This window comes from Rhinolophus sinicus, chromosome 15 (genome assembly GCF_057876585.1).
Source record: "Rhinolophus sinicus isolate RSI-liver-muscle chromosome 15, RSI-T2T, whole genome shotgun sequence".
Classification (NCBI taxonomy): Eukaryota; Metazoa; Chordata; class Mammalia; order Chiroptera; family Rhinolophidae; genus Rhinolophus; species Rhinolophus sinicus.
Window position 1 is genome coordinate 53,465,570 of NC_142515.1, and position 18,219 is coordinate 53,483,788.

An 18,219-nucleotide genomic window follows, 5' to 3' on the forward strand; every position below is an offset into this window, starting at 1 on the left:
AATCCAGAAAACCAACCCTTGCCCTCCTAACTTCCATGCAAATTGGGGTAGCCAGTGTCCATGGGGAATAAGCAGAAGTTTTCTGGGAAAGGTCTTCCATAAAATCAAGTTCTTCCCTGATATAAGGACACAGATGCCGGCACAGCCTTTCCCACTTCCTCTTTCTACTGCCTTGAATGTATAATGGATGGAGCTACAGCATCCATCTGGTGACAATGAGGGAAACTTCAAAAGTGGTATCTGCTCTGACATCCTTGAACCAACCACCTCTCTGTAAGAAAAATAGGTCCAAATTTGTATGACCCACTGGAGTTATATATTTTTTTTCTTTTTTACTTGCCGATGCAGGAAATAAAATTTGTGCCATGGACAATGGAAGCATTGCCCTAAGTGAGCAGGTAACATACTTCCCTGCCCCTTATGAAGATAGTAGAAACAGAAGCCCTTGAGTATAAAGTCACTTAGAAGCCATACATTTTCTCTACTGGTCCATGACTTCATAAACACTCCCCCCCATCTCCCCATAACTTTGCTACTCTGCTGGTTCAGGCATGAAGTTCTGCCTAGACCACTGCCAAAGCTTCCCTGATTTCCTTTTGTTCTCCATGGTGGTATACTCCCATTCTTTACACTGAAGCCATAGGCTCTTTCTAAAAGCAAATGTGCTCACTCATGAATGTATGCTAAGAAGGCCTTTCATGATTTGGTCCCCGTGTCCCTCTCCAGCTTCTCCTTCAGCCAGTTTTTTTGTACTGCCCTCTCTCTACGTTGTTCTTAGCTTCTCAAACTCTAAGTGGCAACCACACTAAACTTAAGAATCTCCTCTCTCACTGTTCTAATCTCTCTTCCTGAGTAACTCCTTCGCAGCCCAGACTTCTCAGAGGTAGGTTCACACACACACACACACACACACACACACACACACACACACACACACAGCCACACACACAGCCACACAGGAGGACATGGAAGGCCATGCAAAACCACACAGAAACTGCATGTGGGAGTGAATAAGTAGAGACTGTGAGAGTCAGGCTTTGTGGTGACAAGAGAGTAAGGAGACCCTTGGGTCACATGGGACAATGTGATTGGCTTGTTTAAATAATGTTACTATCTGTTAAGGAGGTGAAACCCATTAGGTTGAAGACAAGGTAGGGTGCAGCTAACCCAGCTTTTAGGGGAACATGCCATGGAGGGAAGTCTTTGCTGTTGTGGGTGGGAGTGGATTTCTGGCAAGAACAGGGAAACCCACAGCTAAGTCCTTGGGTCCCTGTGAGGCTCAAAGCTGTCACACTAGCACTTGAAAATTTATGTCTTACAATACAAAGGAGAGAAGAAGTGAAGAAGGGAAGGGAGAAAAAGAAAAACAAGGAAGGAAGGAAGAACATTTCTCTTTGTATTCTGTCCTTACTAAATTCAGTGGTTACTAATTCAAACCCAGAGGTTCGACAAGGTGACTTTTGAGTTGCCATCCTGGGCACTCATTGATTGGTTGACCCAATCCCCATTTCCAACCTTCTTTTCTTTATTTACTTTTTAGCCAGGCCTGGTCAAAATACTGGCCAATTGGAAATAAGGGGAATTGTGCCATGAGATTTCTGGGAAAGCTTTTGCTTCTTTACTTACGTAATACTCTTTTCTCCTTTTTCCTCCAACTTTGTGTCCACTGGAATGTAAACTTGATGACTAGAGCTGCAGCTGCCATCTTGTAACCACCAGAAATAACTAGTAGAATCATAAAGATCTGCAATATCTCAAATAATTTGCCTGTTATTCTCAGGAAGCTTTTGTATATTTGGGTTTCACTTTTTTTTTATTTAGGATTGAATCATAAATATTTTTCACAAGTATCAAATCATCCACATATCATTATATATACCATTATATTGAATGACTACCACAGTATATTTGACCATTTTCCTATTGTTGTGAAAATAAGCTTTCACATTTTCTATGTTATTCAAATTTGAGGAATTAAGCGTTACAGACAGCTGGGCACTATGAAGGGCTGCAATTGTGTGTTGGTGTTGGGTGGACACGGATTTGAATGCTCTCTGGGCTTCAGAAGACATGATGAATGGGTGTGGAGCCTGAAGGGCTTATACCTATGCAGTGGTTGTACTTTCTAAAGCATGATAGATACGCAAAGCTGCCTCTAGGGCCCAGGACCCACGTGAGCCCAGTGGACAGCCCGCCTGTGTGATAGGAGTCAGGCAGGAGAGAGCTGGGGCTGGATTGAAAAGGAAAAATGTTACTTAAGGAGATCCAAGGCAGCCTAGCTGGTGTGGAGAAACAGAATTACCCTTGAGAAGAGTCAGAGTGCCTGCCAGAAATTAAATAAATGAAAAAATATGGACATAGCAAGAATGGAAACAGGAAAATGAGAAATGGAAAATCAATAAAGGATAAAGTATGCTGTGTGGTTCCAGTCTGGGACTGAAGCCACTGACACCGAGTAGACACTGGTCACCCTGTTAAAAGATGGCTGGCTACAATAGTGAAGGTGGATGAAAAGGGTAAAGGACCACTTCAGTTAGGTAAGGCTACTCTTCCTTTTTCCTGATTATTTTCCCAACGTTTTTTATAGAGTAAAATTATTTCCATAGTTAGAAACAGATTTAGAAAAGAATTGCTCTTACTGAAGTGGTGGGATGGGGCTGGCCCTACATTCTCCGTCTTTCTCTTCCACTGCCCCCAGGGGCAGCCCTTGAGAAGGGTCCGGGGTTGTCAAGGGAGCACAGGTGCATGGACCGTTATCCCACCTCATTCCCCTGAGCAAAGCAGGGCAGGGATAATTCACAGTTCTTTTTGAGAATCTGATGAGATCTGTTGACCCTCTCTTTAGAGAAAAAAAAAAACCCTCTTATGCACACATTCATAAAACTTTGATCACAATTTCAGGGAGTTAAGAATCCCACTTTAACAGCAGAAATACTGAGATGCAGAAGTATTTAACAGCCAAAACTGCCTCTTCCTCACCTCTCTGCTACTGATCAGTCTGTTCTTTAGAAGTGTGTTCTTGGATCCCAGCCCATGACTGGACATGCAGATATGCCAAGAGGCTCAGGACGTGCAGAGGTTAAGTCACTTTAGGACAGTCTCTTCCTGCCAATGAGACTAACATTGCTTATAGCCAACAAGAATTAAAGCTAAGAGATGAAACAACAGAGTAAACATAACTATTGATGACCCCCAACTAATTTGAGTGCCCCATAATTCACACGGGAAAACTTGTTTCCCCATCCAGGCGTTGTAAACCAGTATCCTCGCACGACTTCCCTCCACAGAACCCCTATGCTCTAGAGGGCTCCCCGCACTACAGAATGTGCCCCACTCACTTTGGAACAGCCATCATTTACTCATCCCTTCCTCTCTTTTCTAAGTCCCATCCTGCTTTTCCCTATGAGGATTCTATTCATGTTCCCTCAAGCCTCTCTCTACCTTTGTGAAGATGAGTTTTTACCTGCATTGATCTTCATCTGGACTCGGTCCCCAGCTCATAGTTTGCTCATAACCTAGGCTGCTTCACAATTGTGTGGCTCCGTGGGACAAGCCAAAGGTAGAGCATCATGGAACAAAAGGCCAAGGAAGAAAGATTACCGAGTAAATTAAAAACTCAAGAGCAAAATGTGATAAAACAGATAATGAGCATTCATTGAATTCAGGAGGGAGACAAAATTAACAAGGGCTGCGTAAGGCAGAGGGGTTGGGTCACAGCAATGCCTGGATTTGGGTGGAGACTTGATGCCACTACATTTATGGAACTTACCATGTGTTAAGCTCTGTGCTAAATATCTCACGACACAGCTTTTTTAACCCTCACAATAACCCAAGGGGAGGTATTATTATTGTGCTTACTTTGCAGATGAGGAAACTGAGGTTCAGAGACATTAAGCTATTTACTCGGTATCTCAGAGCCATGATTTGAACCCAGATTCATCTGATGCCAAAGCTTTTTCTAGACTCTAGAACATGTGATTGATAGTGCCTAGCACATAGTAGCAGCTCTATCAATATTTGTTGAATGAATGAATGAATAAATGAATGAATGAATGAATGAAGCAGCGATGTGAGAATGAGAAGGTTCATATATCTTGTAATGTGGATTACACATCCATGGCGGAGGGGGGAAGCTTAAATGGAGAAAGTGATTGCGCAGCTACTAAGTTACTGATACTTATTGAATGTTTACTAGGTGCAAAGTGTTTTAAAATTTCAGGACAATCTTCTTGAAGTCCACAGAAATATACTGAGCACTAGACATCGAGGGGCCCTGTATTGGGCCTTCAGGAAGGCAAATTATCCTCAAGTGTTCACAGCCCAATTGCAGAAGAAAGACCTGTAATGTACTTCACACTGTGGATAGGGCTATCTGGGGGTTTAATTTCCCTACTCTCCACTCACCCTCTACAACAGTGAACAACCCATCAGGAATTAGATTTCTTTGGCTCTGGGGATTCTGGAGTGATCGATGGGCTCGGAATATAGTAGGAATCCACCGCCCCCCCTTTTTCAGTTCTCACCAACTCCTCGTAATAGACTCCCATAGAGTGTGAGCAATTTACAGTATAATGAATTTGTTTTATTCTGGTTCAGTCTGGGCACCATGGCCCCTGCCTGCCTTCCTATTGTTTTATTTACTCTTCAGTCATTCTCCTTTTTGTAGCTATTCCCGTTGGCTCTCCTTTTCCGTAAGGTCATTCTAAGGACAGGATGTTGCAATGGCCAAGATGAGTTGTGAACAAGTGCAAGCCAGGTGTGTGTTGGTGATTCTCTCTCTTTTTCGGGGGCTCTCTGAAATCTAGCCCATAAAGAAAAATATCACTCGCTCAAGATTTAGAGCCCAAATTCCAATTCTGAGGTTGGTGTCATTCAGATGAATGCCCCTGAGCCAGGCACAACAGAGCAGTTACTGGGAGAGATAAGGTGATTCAGTGTCATACCTTAGTGAGCTGTAACTCAGAAGGGGTGGGGGGAGACATTTTTGTAACCACTGAAATGTGTAAGGCCAGCCTCAGCCCTATATATTGCTATTTTCCACAATGGCTGTTTCCTGAAAAATCCATCTCTTTCACCATGGGATACTAGGATCATCGAGCATTAGTCAGTTTGCTACACTGGCCTTGTTAACACTTGTGGCAGGATATTAATACAGGATAATAGTAATCACATTGGTGTTTAATATTTGCCGTGTTAGGGCAATAACTTTGGCCCTCAACCCACTACATTTGATTAATAGCGATTGTGAGGTTGGCACCAGGGAAGATGGACTCCTCAGCTTTCTTGTCCAGACAGTATAAACACTCTGGTGCTAAAGGCTTCATTTATATGTGAATACAATTAGGATGAGCTTCTAATTATTTCTGGCACATGCTCTTTAATGCCGGAGACTTTACGTCACAGTGGTCAAAGGGTAATGCATCATAACAGGTTACAACATCCCCAAGGATTTCTTGATTGACATAAACATATTTTTTCCTCCAACTGATTGACACTATGGCAGGTGCAAAGTGATGGCCAAGCTTCTAGCTGTGTATTAGAAGATCTTAAATCAGGGAGGATGTGGCTTCAATAATTAGCTTCCACATTTGAGGGCTGAGACCAGCTGGACTGTGGATAGTGGGTTTTTTTTTGGGGGGGGGCTAGGATACCTCAGGGAGGCTAGGACAATTTTTCAGTTGAATCTTCTAGTGCAAATAACTTGAGAAATTGGTTTTCAAATTTTCTGGAGTACCTTTTTTTTCCCCCTTGAAGAACATAAATGGAAACCATAGGTTTACAGAGAAGCAAAAGGATGAACACTACCTAGAAATGGGAAATTTGCCAGCGAGGAGAATTCGTCTTTACATAAACCTTGTGCAAAAAGGTGGGGAAATGTGTTTACTTTCAAAAAACTGGACCATATATTTCAGGCATTCATTCGGAGAAAGAACAATGTCATGTCTCATAAACTAAAACACACTGTAAGCAAATGGGTAGGCTCGGGAAGGGTTGCAGAGTGGGCATTCCACTGCGCTCTCAAGCTGTGTGTGTCAGGAAGACAAGATTCCCTAGACCTTCCACCACGCATCTGCCACAATCCTGCTACTTGTTCTCCATCACTGCTTTGGTTGGGACAGAAAGTCTTTAAATGTATATTTGTTCACTGGCGTGTTAGAAGTTTGGGAAGCAAGAAAACCATGAATTTGTAGTCTGCTATCCCCTGAAGAACTCCTAGGGAAGAAGGACCTGGATTGTTCCTGTGTCTGGGACATGATGATCCAACAGGAAGAAGAAAATATTATGAAATTAAGATGACTCTAACATCCTGGAAAGGCAAACTGTTAGGGTTTTGCTTAAAAATAAAACCCAGGCATACTTGTTCCTTGTGCGTTAACAGCTCTTAATCTTCTGCTTTCAAGTTCTCCACCCAACTAAACCAAAAAAAGGTTACCGTGTCCGAATCAAAAGAAGAAAATAGGCTTTTCAAGGAGCTCACGTTGTGATGGGAGAATAAGGTATATAACCCGTACCAAATAAGGAGTCCATAGGGCTGATGCACTTAGAACTGCATTCACCAAGCGGTGTGGAAAAACAAAGAAGGAAATGATTAATTTCTCTGGGAAGAAAGACATGATCTACACTGTCAAGAAAGTCTTAACAGAGCGGGTGATATTTAAGCTGAGCTGGAAAAAATGAGTGTGATTGTGCCAGGTGGAAAACCAAGTGGCTTGGGTGGGAAAGGGGCATTGCCAGCAGCAACGTGTCTAACGACATGGCATCATGTGCTCTTCACCCATCCAAAGCTTCCCAGAGAGGCGCAGAGGAGAGCAGCCGCAAAGCCTCCAGGGGGCATTCATTTCCTCAGGAACTGTTTGTTGAGAATCTATACAATAAATAGCATGATGATCTGGATAGAATATTGATGTTTAGCCTTTTCTGTTTCCATCTTTTTTTTTTTATGAATGTAATACTATTATCAGAACTCACAAACTTGTTGTAACAATGTTGCTAACATTTTTTTTGATATCAGAGGGATTATTCATTATGAATTTGTACCAACTGGACAAACAGTTAACTAAGTTTACTATCTGGAAGTGCTAAAAAGGCTGCTTGAAAAGTTAGACGACCTGAACTTTTCACCAACAATTCATGGCTCTTGCATCACGACAATGCACCAGCTCATACAGAACTGTCTACGAGGGAGTTTTTAGCCAGTAAACAAATAACTGTATCGGAACACCCTCCCTACTCACCTGATCTGGCCCCCAATGACTTCTTTCTTTATCCAAAAATACAGGAACTATTGAAAGGAAGCCACTTTGATGTCATTCAGGACATTAAGGGTAATATGACAACAGCTCTGATGGCCATTCCAGAAAAAGAGTTCCAAAATTGCTTTGAAGGGTGGACTAGGCTCTGGCATTGGTGCATAGCTTCCCAAGGGAAGTACTTGAAGGTGACCATAGTGATATTCAACAATGAGGTATGTAGCACTTTTCCTAGGATGAGTTTGCAAACTTAATTGTCCAACCTCATATACTAGGGGTGCCAAAAAAATGTATACAAATGGACACTTTGGTCAACGTTGCTCAAGCAGTAGTTCATTATAATCAGAAGTGTCTGAACACTGATGGTAACTGCTTTGAGCACCTCTTGTAATTGAAGAAGTCAAACATGACTTGTATTCATCTTTTGTTATCAGTATATATTGAGTATTACAATTTTTTTAAATTAAAGTTTATTGGGATGACAATTGTTAGTAAAGTGGGTATTACAATTTTAATACAGTTTTCCTTTATTTAAATGTGTATACATTTTTTGGCACCCTCTGTATATATGTAGTGCATATATATATATATATATATATATATATATATATATATATATTATATATTACATACCTTATTTCCCTGAAAATAAGACCTATCCAGACCATCAGCTCTAATGAGTCTTTTGGAGCAAAAATTAATATAAGACCTGGCCTTATTTTACTATAATATAAGACTGGGTATAATATAATATAATATAATATAATATAATATAATATAATATAATAACGGGTCTTGTATTAATTTTTGCTCCAAAAGACACATTACAGCTGATGGTCCGGCTAGGTCTTATTTTCGGGGAAACACTGTACATTATATGATATATACTGTTATATATGTACAAGAAAGTTACTTATAAGAAAGTTAAAAGAATTTGTATTTTATAGTAAGTTTTGTTGTTGTTGCCAAGTAGAAGGGGTCTGCTGACGTGGAGAAAGAATAGAATTGAGGTCTTTTAAAACCAATTTATATTATAATCTTATATTAATAATTTTTATATAATATAAGTTATAACACGATTATATATTTCCAAACTTCTAATTTTTTTGTAATGATAAACTCCTTGTGTCATATCACAGTTTGCCACCCATTTATTTTTATAACACCCCTGCTGAGCACTGATTTGGGATTTGGGTGAAGGACAGAGGAGAAGGAAAAAAACTGTGGATGGAAGATAGACGTGAGGATTGTCACTAGCTACCCAAGGCCTCTAAATACCATTACTTGTAGGGAATGAAACACCCTTGTCAATATTTACCCTGGGGGGATGACACAATCCCCTCTAAGTATTGGAAATAGAATATTGTCAATGGATGGCCAGAGGAAATGCAGGAACAAGGAGACATTTGGGGAGATAACACAAGGTGCAGTTCCGTACAGGATGAGTGTGGGGTGTCTGAGGCTGCTCAGGAGGATTATAAAAAGGAGGAAATTTTGAAAGATGAATACAACCAAGTAAGGAACCATTAGATTTTAAAGAAAAGATAGGGAAGAAAGCCATTGAGGAAACAATGAACGGTCAGGAAGGTAGAAGAAACTAAGAGAGGGAACTAGGTACTGCAATGAACTTAACCTGTGTGATGGCATTGAATTATCCTAGTAAGCCTAAAGAGAATCTTATCCTACTTTCTACATGTGGTTGAGATGTTTTGAAATATTAACTGACATTCCTCCTGTAATTTCTTTGTACCCATTAGCCTTTTCCCATGTAGCACCCATTCACTCATAGATTCATAGAATTAATGTTACTAAAGAAAGGAGAAGAAAAAGCCTTTTGATTTTCTAGTCTAGGATTTTTATTTTCAAAAATAAATACCGTGTTTTCCCAAAAATAAGACCTAGCTGGACAATCAGCTCTAACGCATCTTTTGGAGCAAAAATTGATGTAAGACCCAGTCTTATTTTACTATAAGACCGAATCTTATATAATTAATATAATATATGATATGATGTGATATATGATATGACATGAAATGACATGACATGACATAACATAATATAATATAATACCGGGTCTTATACTAATTTTTGCTCCAAAAGACGCGTTAGAGCTGGTGGTCTGGCTAGGTCTGATTTTCAGGGAAACAGGGTAACTTTAGGGAATTTGAAAGCCAAGAGACTTGTGTCTCTGATTCTCAGGCACAGCCCTGGGAAGAACGAAGCCCTCAGGTAGCAATGGACCCTGGACCCTGGTGTGTCCAGGGTGATGGGCCACAGGCAGCCTCAGAGAGTTCCTCAAGTCTCAGCAAGATGCAAGAGCAGTAGAGGGTTCAAGTTGAGAGTGGCATGGAAGTGAGGATTGCACATTCCCATTTTTTAGAGTCAAGAGAAAAATGATCAGCTGTGTCAGACTTTGGGGGCTGACTAGGAGAAGGTTCCTGACCGAATTCCTACTTTTATTTCCCCAGTGCTGAGGGCAGATGATGGAGGAAGTCAGCTGAAGACCAGACCCAGGTCTTCATCTGTAAACCTCCCATTGTCCCACCTACTTCCATAAGCTAGCAGTGAAGTCACTACTTCTTCCTTTCACACAGGAAGGGTAGAGAAAGAGTTGGGTAAAAATGTAAGTAGGGGGTGGGGGAAGAACGTTAAAAGAATTTGTAATTTTTGTTGTTGTCAAATGGAAGAGGTCTGCTAAAGTGGAGAAAAGAACAAATTAAGGTCTTTTAAAGCATTTATATAATAAAAAATTATGCCAGGGACTGTATATTAGTTCTACTGACAGTGCGACCCATGGACCAATATCATTAATATCACCTGTAAGCTTGTTAGAACTACACGTTCTTAGGCTCACCCCAGATCTATTAAATCAGGATCTCTTGAAATACATGTTTTAATAAACCCCTCAATTAGCTGTTATGCACATTGAACGTCATGAAGGGCTGCTATAGAAATATAAAAAGCAATGGACCAGAGATGAGGAAATGGATTATGGAGAAATAATGGCCCAGGTGAAGTTGGAAACAATAAACACGTAAAGTAGACCACCATCATGATTATTCTCAATGTGAGCTCTTGGTGGCCAGCTTGAAACATAGAGTCCAAGAGAAGGGAAGGGTGTGTTGATCTAGGATACATGAAATTTGTAGGATACATGAGCCAAAAATCAAGAATAGGAAACTGAGAAATCTACGAGAATATGGTTGATTTGATTTAGCCACATTAACCACACAGGTAATGTGAAAATGATCCCAGGATGGAGAGGATCAATGGGAAGACTTTTCCCAGGTTAAGGGATGTAACGATGCCATGATGTCTAAATGTCACTTTATTGCAGTGACTGATGGAGGAAGTGTAAGAAATGGTCAGATGAAACAGAGGTGGGACAAGTAGGCTGCTGAAGAGGAATGGAAGTAAAAGACAATAGCAGCCTTTGTCCTCTTATTCACACTTGAGTCTGTGTTTGTTTGTTTTTTTTTGTTTTTGTTTTTGATATCATAAGGAGGTCTGGTCACCAGCAATATGGGGACAGATTACTCAGAAACTAGAAAAATAATCTTTCTATAATCTCTTTATTGCCTTTATTCTTCTGTATTTCATCTCCCCTCACCTTCCTCAAATTCTAGTGTCTCTTGAAGGGGAATAATCTTTATCCAGTTGCAGTTCCCCGCCTGTGAATTAAAGTGGGGCATCAGAATGTGCCCACACACAAGCCTGGCTTCTCCATGAGAGATTTTTTTATTATTATTATTGGGGAATATTGGGGAACAGTGTGTTTTTCTAGGACCCATCTGCTCCAACTCAAGTCCTTGTTTTCAATCTAGTTGTGGAGGGCGCAGCTCACTGGCCCATGTGGGAATCGAACCAGCGACCTTGGTGTTATGAGCACTGCGCTCTAACCAACCGAGCCAATTGGCCGCCCCGAGATTGTTTTCTTTTGCCTATCTAGAGAAATCACTTGACTTCTGTGTGTTGCATTAGACCACTATCATTAACAGAGTGGTGTCATTTTGATGTGCTCTGTGAGGCAGTGGGTACTTTGAAGTTAAAGGATAGAACAGACATGGATAAATAGTACTCCGAGCACACTGCTATTGCACCATATTGCCAGCAATTACTTCACCGAGTGACACATCTGATAAAAAGTCAGCCACCTTCCTCCAAGAAGCAACTCACTCACTACAGTTAGGGACGTCTACCTGCCTGCCTTCTTTCTTTCTTTTTAAACAGACAGAAGCTTGTTAATTTTCTGGCTGGAGACTTCTCTGTGGTTCTGTCTCCATTTCTGTGAGTCCTTACTCCTGGTTGGGGTTTTCAATACTGGTTTTGTGGGAGTTACCACAGATTCAAAGCTGTTTCCTGGGTGAGCTATATAGCGGCCTTTGTCATTGGTCCTTTCCAGGTTTCCTTTTTTCTCGATTTCTCATCAGCCTGTCATTATCCTTGATAGTTTTCCTTTCTGGCTTTGGAGATGCAGGTGTGACATCATAGAAACTGAACAGCTATGTCTAAAGGAGACAGCATTCGATGGGCTATTATTTTGGTCATCATATACAACACTAAGTACATGGCATTGTCTACGGACAGCTACCAACATTAAGTCACTCAATCTTCATAAACCTGATTGTGGGTGCGATTATTAGCTTCCCCAGTTTTTTCAAAGAGAAACTGAGGAACTGAGGTGAAACAGCAGCCACATAGCTCATGGTCAGCAGAGCAAGAGTCAAACCCAGGCAGCTGGGCTACAGAGTTTATCCGGCTGCCTTTCTGGCTGTGCTGTGCTGTGTGAAGGAAGTAGCCTGGCATCAGTATCGTGTGTGTATGGGGTGAGGCGTGTGTGTACATAGTGATGAGTTAGAGGGGGTAGAGTTGGGCTTTCTGAGGTTTGCACTGAGTTTGTCCCTCAGTGCTTGTTCTGGAAGGATAGTTGTCTCCAGTGGCTAACACTGGGACCCTGATTGCTTGAATAGTGACTTGCAATCACACAAGACCCACTGTCTGGGGCCACTACATCCCGGACTAGGACAACTAACTTCTGATTAGAAAATTGTACATAGGCGGGACTGGGTGTACCCATTGATGAGGAGGAAATTCCAATGCCAGTGATGAAGTAAGGGCCTACATGTAAATGGGTTTATGCAACCGAGAGGCACTCAGGGACACGGGGGTATGAGGTGAGGTTTAGGGGGGCTGCGCAGGGCCTGGGAAAATTGTTGCTGGCTCAGTCCCAAGGGAAAAGTTTTCTGAAACTCTTACGTCTATCTCCAAATTTGATGTCAGAGAAACTTGTCTGGGCACTCCCTGTCTGCGTATGTTTACTTTTTTCCTCACAAAACTTATTATTTAGGTCGACTTTCTGCTTTAAGCTAAGATATCAGGGCCTGAGTTTTGTTTGTGCCTGGTTTCCGGGCCTGACTTACAGACTGTGGTTTTATCAGGTGGCACGTTGACGATAATGACGGAGGCTGCACACTGCTCTGTTATCTAGAGTTGAGGAAATAGGTTTTTCAACTGGTTTTCGCTATAAACGTGGCAGAATATTGTTACCCTCTCACCTCCTTCTTTCCTTTTCCTGTTCTTACTCCTAGTTGGAAATTGGACTTTGGTAAAACGAGCTAAAGAAGTAGATTACCATCCTAAGACATTTTAATTATGCTGAAAATGTGGTAAGGGAAAGGTTTATTTTTATGGTAAGTGTTCCAAATGTCAGTGAATTATTGGTTTTATGCATGTGCCATAATCCCCACTGCTTTCTAATATGGACAGAAAAAGAAGTATCTAAGGAGTTGGATTTTCAAAAGCGTTATTGAGAAACCAAAGAAAAAAGTCAATGGGTTACAAGGAGATGGCAAACGTGAATTCAAAGCTACATACTGGAACCCAAATAGAGGTGATCCGAACATCTGGTGCCCCCAAAGTTAGCAGACTAAATAGGAAGGATAGAAACATGCATTACACCCAAAGATTTGGTGAGAGTCAGTGTACCATCAGCCTTGAGATTTAAGGCAGGCGTGGGAGTAAAGGTGAAATAGCTGTTGGGTAAATAAAAGCAGTGTCTGCCATCAATTGTTTAGGGGACATCTAAATCCATTCTTCCACTTTTCCTCTAAGACAACTACCTCCTCCTACACTTTTGGGACATGTTTTCCAAACAGGTATTATACCCATCCCCACATCCAGGGGTGGACACCCAGGATAAGGAATATATATTCTTAGTGATCCATATGTGTGTGTGTGTGTGTGTGTGTGTGTGTGTGTGTGTGTATATATATATATATTCTATATCCTCAGACTTTTCCTGAAACTATCATGAATGGCAGTTTGCACAGCTGATTAGTGATAAGCCTGAGTGCTCTTGGCCGTTATTTCCATCACAATGAGAGGGCTTGACTGAGAATGAAGCCAACACAGAGGAAAGCAGGTTTGGGTCACAGAGACAAAATTGTTATGATGTCATCTGAGTGCCCGAATCATGTTGCACTTTAAGCCATCACTCTGGGCTTTCTGACATAAACAAATAATCCGTGGCTTTTGCTTAAGTTAATTTTAATTATATTTTTGGCCTTTTGCAATTGACTCATATTAAACTGCATTTACTCCTTCGAGGCCATATGTTTGATCTCTAAAAGTGTGTTTTGTTTCTGTTGCAAGATCAGGAAGATGCACATAGCATTACTAGGAAACAAATATGTAAAATTCCAGCTATCAGCAAACTTTTTCTTAAAGTGCCAGATAGTAAATATTTTAGGCTTTGTGGACCAAGATGCAAAACTGAGAATATTATGTATATCATCATTTAAAATGTAACCATTCAAAAAATATAAAAACCATTCTCAGCTCCCTGACTACAAAAAAAGAAGCAAAAAAAAGAAGAAAGAAAGAAAAGAAAAGAAAAAAGAACAGTCAGCAGCCTCTATTTGGCCTGCGGGACCAACCAAAAAATGACACATGTTACTTTGAACATTCTTTCTGTGGTAGATGAGGGTAAAAGGAATCAAATAAATGGTGTTAGAGGAGAACTGACTCTGGGTGGTGAACACACAATGTGATATAGAGATGATGTAATACAGAATTGTACACCTGAAATCTATGTAACTTTATTAACAATTGTCACCCCAGTAAACTTCAATAAAAAAAAGAAAAGAAAGCATTCAATTCCTTTTTATCCTTCACAACTCAGCACAAATACCCATTACTGTGGAGCTTCCTGTGACTGCCTAAGCTGGGTCTATGCTCCCTCTTTTGTGCTCATGCCCCACCATGCTCATAACCTTTGTTTAGTTCCTTCATACATCTTGGCTATTTAAATTTGCAAAACTTCAGATATAAAAATGATGCAAAAAATATTAAAAGAAACACTGTGTAACATTGTAAAACCAAGCAGGACAGTGAATGGGATACTAACACATTTGAAGCCCATTTTGTACCCTTCTCAAAACATGTTTCCTCCCTCCTAACAGGTGCTGACTATGCAGAATTTGAGACCTGTCATTTTTTTGCATATTACTATAATTTTACAATATCTGCAATCATTCTCATGTATGTGGGTATAGCATTGTTAACTATGTTTAAAACTTGATACAAAATATATGGGTCTTCTAAGGTTTGCTGTTTTCATTTTTTATTTTATTTTTTTACCTCAGGATTGTGTCTGTGTGAGTCATCCAAGTTGATTTATGTAGTGTTAGTTCATTAACTTTTACTGCTCTGTTGAAATGTATTTGATGAATATACCACAATCTGCCTATTTTTCTGTTGATGGACATCTAGATTGCTTCCAATTTGTTTCACATGCAAAAATGTGCTGCTCTGGGGGACCTCTGTGTAAACTTGTGTGTGTATATATATATATATATATATATATATATATATATATATATGAAAAAAATCATTGGTTGTAGGTTATGCACATCTTCAAATATACTAGAGATGATGAATGAATAATGGTATAAATGTATAAAACCCCACTGTGGTTTCAATTTGCATTACCATGATAATTTTTACTTGAGTTGAATATTTGTACCGTGTTTCCCTAAAAATAAGACCTAGCCAGACAATCAGCTCTAATGTGTCTTTTGGAGCAAAAATTAATATAAGACCCCGTATTTTATATTATATTATATTATACTATACTACACTACACTACACTACACTACACTACACTACACTATATTATATTATATTATATTATATTATATTATATTATATTAAAGACCTGGTCTTATAGTAAAATAAGACTGGGTCTTATGTTAATTTTTGCTCCAAAAAATGCATGAGAGCTGATTGTCTGGCTAGGTCTTATTTTCGGGGAAACAGAGTATGAGTATTTTGACCATTTAGGCTTCTAGTTGCGTAAATTTTAAATTTATATCTATTGTTCATTTTCTTTCTTTGGAATGTAGTCTTTCTTATTGATTTGGAGACGTTCTGTATACATTCCATATACCTTTTCTCTGTTGATTATATTTATTTCAAAAACCTTCTCTTAATATATGAGCTATCTTTTTACTGTTGCTATACTTTTTTTAATTAAGAGAACTTCCTCTTTTCACTTAAATAAAAGAAGATTTATTTATAACCTCAACAGAGTTACTATATACATCAAATGTAGGATCCTGCTGCCAGCTTGGTGTATTGTGAGGATCTCACTAAGCATTCACTTATCAACTCTATGCGCTTTAACTGTTAAAACTATATCACTGGTTCAATCCTTCCAGAATTCAAGGTGCTTAAATCAGCAGCAGCTGGAGTTGTGATAATAAGGCAAGACAAGGATATATATATTTACACATACATTCACACACACACACACACACACACACACTATCCTTCAGTGAATGACATCATCATCACCCAGTTTCTCAGGTCACCTGGGAGGCAACCTCACCCTAATCACATCCAATGAATAATCAACTATTATTGCTGCCAAGTAGCTCTCAACTCTACCCAATTTTTTCCTTCTACACGACCTTGACTCTTGGCCACAACTCTTTTCACCTGACCCATTGTAACAACCTTTTGATCTCCTGCTCCCTACTACTCCCAGTTTCAATACATTTTATAAACTCAATACAGAGTGATTAAAAAGTATAGACTTGACCACATTATTCCCTGCTTAAAGTAGTTAACGTCTTCTTATAACTCTTTAGTTAAAAATCAAAATCGTTAACATGGTCTGTTAGCCCTAATAAGTCTAACTGGTCTCTGCCCAACTCTCCAACATCGTTTCTCCTGTTCTCTGCCATATTCTTTCTACCTCGGGGCTTTGGCATAAACTGTTTTCTATGCATTGGATTCTCTTTCTATATCTTTTCTCCACAAATTCCTTTTTGAAAAAACAATCTCTACTCATTATTTAGCTTTAGCTCAACTTTCATTTATTTGGTCAGTTCAAGCATGTGTTAATTGCTCCTTTAACTAGTAGCAAGCAAGAGAGATTTTGGGTAGTCAGTCACTGGCTAGACTTTATGAAGCAAAGAAAACATTAATAGCAGTTAACATTGCATTATTGGAAGATATGATGAGTTGGCCATGGCAAAATACAGGCAGCTTATTAAAATTTATTATAACTACTTTTTTGACATTCAATATTATTTTATATTAATTTCAGGTGGACAGCATAGTGGTTAGACATTCATGTAATTTAAGAAGTGATCCCACTGACTAGTCTAGTACCCACCTGGCACTATACATAGTTATTACCATATTATTGACTATATTCTTTGTGCTTTACTTTATTCCCATGACTATTTTGTAACTACCAATGTGTACTTCTTAATCCCTTCACCTTTTTCACCTGTCTCCCAACTCCCCTCCTATCTGTCACCCTGATAATCCTAGGACCCTTCTGACACCATACATAGTTATTACAACATTATTGACTATATTCCTTAGGCTATACCTTACATCCCAGTGATTACTTTATAACAACACATTTGTGCTTCTTCATTCCTTCCCCTTTTTTCACCCACATCCCCAAACCCCTTTGCATACGGCAACCATCAAAATGTTTTCTAAGATGGCAGAGCAGATAAACATTGTGCTTGCTTCTTTCTGTGAACACATTAAAGTTGCAACTAAATGATAGAACAATCAACTTGGAGAAACATCTGAAGTCAGGCTGAACAGAAGTTTTATAACTAACAATATAAAGAAGAAGACATGTCAAGACTGGTAGGAGGGACAGAGATGTGGAACAGACTTGCACCAAACCTCCATGTGGCAGTTGAGAATTAGGAGATATCTCAGCCACAGATGTTCCCCCCAGAGGAGCGAGGGGCCCCAGCCCAACACTGTCCTCCCTAACCTGGAGCATTGCCGCCAGTAAGAGGAGCCCCACAACATCTGGCTGTGAAAAACAGTGGGGATTCTGGCCATACATGTGGGATGGAGGCTACAGAAAACCCAAACATCCTCTGAAAGGGCCCATGCACAGATTCACTCACTCGCAGGCACTCACCCTGGACTGCAGCAGAAGGATGGTGACTCAGGTGGCATCAGATACATACAGGGGGCAGACTGAGGTGTGTGGCTTCAGACGAAGGCTGGAGGACAGTCACCATTTTCCCTGCATGGGCCCCTTCTCCCATGTAGCCAGCAGGCAGACTCCATCTTTTCTGTGTTGACTCCATCCCCAAAGGCCAAATCTGATTCTGATTGGCTTGGTGAGCTTCGCTCAATGCACCCTGCTGACCTCCCTGGGACCTTGCCTCACCCAACTCTTCCAATGCTGGAAGCACTTTCTCCACAAGTAGCCAACTCTGACCACATTGCACTCTTTCTTGGAAAACTATCAGAGTCTGGCAATAAAAACCATCCTGGTTAATATAACATTCCATGCTAAAAAAGGTAGGGAAAACCAGTGATAAATGGTTCAATTATGATTTAAGACACACTCTTGGGGGAATAATTTGGCAGTATCAAATATAATTAAAATGTTTTTTAAATGACAGAGATATTCCAGTCCTGG